This window comes from Aplysia californica, unplaced genomic scaffold, assembly GCF_000002075.1.
Source record: "Aplysia californica isolate F4 #8 unplaced genomic scaffold, AplCal3.0 scaffold01081, whole genome shotgun sequence".
Classification (NCBI taxonomy): domain Eukaryota; kingdom Metazoa; phylum Mollusca; class Gastropoda; order Aplysiida; family Aplysiidae; genus Aplysia; species Aplysia californica.
In genome coordinates, this window is record NW_004798351.1 from 38,285 (window position 1) to 40,885 (window position 2,601).

The window sequence follows — 2,601 nt, forward strand, 5'->3', positions numbered from 1 at the left end:
GAGAGAGAGAGAGAGAGAGAGAGAGAGAGGGAGAGAGCCGGTGACACAATTAGGAGTGTGAGTGACACAAAATCTATACAGATGCTGCTGAACTCATGATTCGTAAATGTTTCGTAAATGTTTCGTAAATGACTAGAGTATCTTCTATAGAACCAACGAAAAGTGATTCTTTTCTATTGGTTTAACCCCACTCCCCCACCAAACACAAATTAAAAACGAAATTGCGCATTCACTAATTGTTGAGGAGAAATTTGTTTCTTTGTGGAACACTTATTTGCATTCATATATATATAATATATTGATCAATGTGTCCTAATACAAAATATCACACAATTCAGACAATCAGCGCTCAGTTTCTGGTCGCCACTCTGCTTGCTCTGTTTTTGAGCTAGTGCTGTCGAGTCTTGCTCAAGATTACACCCCAGTGACCACCCATCTAAACGTCGTGTCACTGACATAATAATGCTTGATATTAGAATGAGCCTGAGCTAACAGACAATTCAGACATTGGAGTCATATTTGACTGTTTGAATGTAAATCTGTAAGAGACTATTCCTCAATGAACATTATAATTATAACGAAAGATGAACGAGGAGTCTTTTTAACTGAGGATGGGCTTTGCATTTGCATCATTTCGTTGATATTAGAATACTATCTAAACTCTATTTTACAAAAAAAGAAAAAGAAACTAAAGAAAGAGAAAAAAAAGAAAAAAGAAAAAACCCAAAGCAAACAGATTGACAGAAAAAAGACCCCTCCCCCCTCCCCCCATAAGCCAAACAAATATTGAAGCAAATGTCTACCCATCAATGTCGGCAAACACTTCATTTCACCTTTCACGCATGCCTCTCGTCATTATTCTCATAACTCGTGGGGGCGTCAGAGAAAGCGATACGCTTGACAAATAACCGATACGGGTACTGAAACATACCCAGTTATCTGGTTTGAAAATTGTGCAAAAGTGTAGAGGTTAAACGCCCTTTGCAACATTGTAAGACTTTTCCAAAAGTATGACCTCTCCAATAGAACTGAACTAAATGGGAAAGTACGACCGTGTAAAGTGTTTTCCCTGTGGCACATCTGACGAACCTGTATTTCGAAAACGGGTCCGGTAGCCTAACCACAAGACTACCGACGCCGCTTTATCCGGTTTGGCTTTCTACCCACCAACTGTGGCTCCATAAATCTTTGCACTACAAGACTCGGCGAAATGAGATTATGATCGTTTTTCCTCCGAGACAAATGAGAGTCTGTTTTTGTCATACCTGGAGTCCGGTTGGTGTCTGCTACAAGGTTTTTGCTGTCATTATTTTGCTAGTGTAAAAACATTGAACAGTTACGTGAGTGGGAAGGTCGCTGAGTGCTTATTGTATTTCTAATAGATGAAGATAACAGTCTGCTTTAAAAAGTTACTTTGGAGAAAGACTATATTGTGAAAAATTGCATAAAAAGCGCAACTATTTGGATGACTTCAAAATGTCATTCCAGTGCAAAATCTCTCTCTCTCGCTGTCTCTCTCTCTCTCTCTCTCTCTCTCTCTCTCTCTCTCTCTCTCTCTCTCTCCCCCCTCCCTGTCTCTTCCCACCGCCAAAGTAGTGTGCGTAACTGTTTTTTTGTTGTAAAAAAAAGAATAGTTTCCCCACCAAAACCGAAGCAAAATTGACGTCATGTTGACATTTGGCTACCTCGGAATTAAAAGTTAATTCTGTTCCGTACCTAGTTTTGAAAGATTTGACGTCAAAGATTTTGAGTTTCACTTCATGTCAAGCTTTTTCGAATGCAATTCTTTGAATAATTCAATAACGACTCCAATAATCTTAAGGTTTTTATGGAGCAGATATGACATTTGGTTTTTGATCTTATGTTCTTAGTAACCCAAAACGGCCAAAAATGTCAGAAAGAACGTTGTAATTCTGAGGTAGCAAATTCGTCGTCAGTTTTATGCTCTCACCTGTCCTCGGAAAACAAAATGATGCTTAGCACTATTAAAACTTACTGGACTCTTGGTCGTTTTAAAGGTTTATATTTTCTTCTGAATCTTTTTTTCAACGCAGTTCGGTTCAATGGCAAGAAAGGAATTGACATTTCATCTGCGAGAGAAGTGGTTAGAATCTTGGTGGAAGTTTCTTGAAAAAGCTGAAGAAAAAAAGTTATGAAGACAATAAAACCTGTGTCTCTAGACATATGAAGAAACAGTGGTCGCTGATGTTCGAGCCGGAGTCAAAACAAAGTGTTGAGTAAATCAAGGCTGCTGTGAAAAATTGGCCAAAACACCAACCTGCTCAGTTCTACAAAGATGGCATTTGTGAATAGGTAGTCAGTAGCTATTGAACGAGATGGAGACTGTTGAGAAATAGAAATCTGATTATCAGATGGTCTCATTCAATTTATGGTATGAAAGATGCAATTGCTTTCTTTTTCTGTAAGTTATATAAACCAACTTACATTACCTTTTGACTCCCTCGTACATGTTACAATGCGAAGAAGTAAAATAGGAACAGGTAGGAGCAGTGGAAAACATATTGTCGGAGAAAGATTAACGCATTTGAAGTTGTGGGGGTTGTAGGGGTTTGTGGGGTTGTGGAGGTTGTGGGGGTTTTA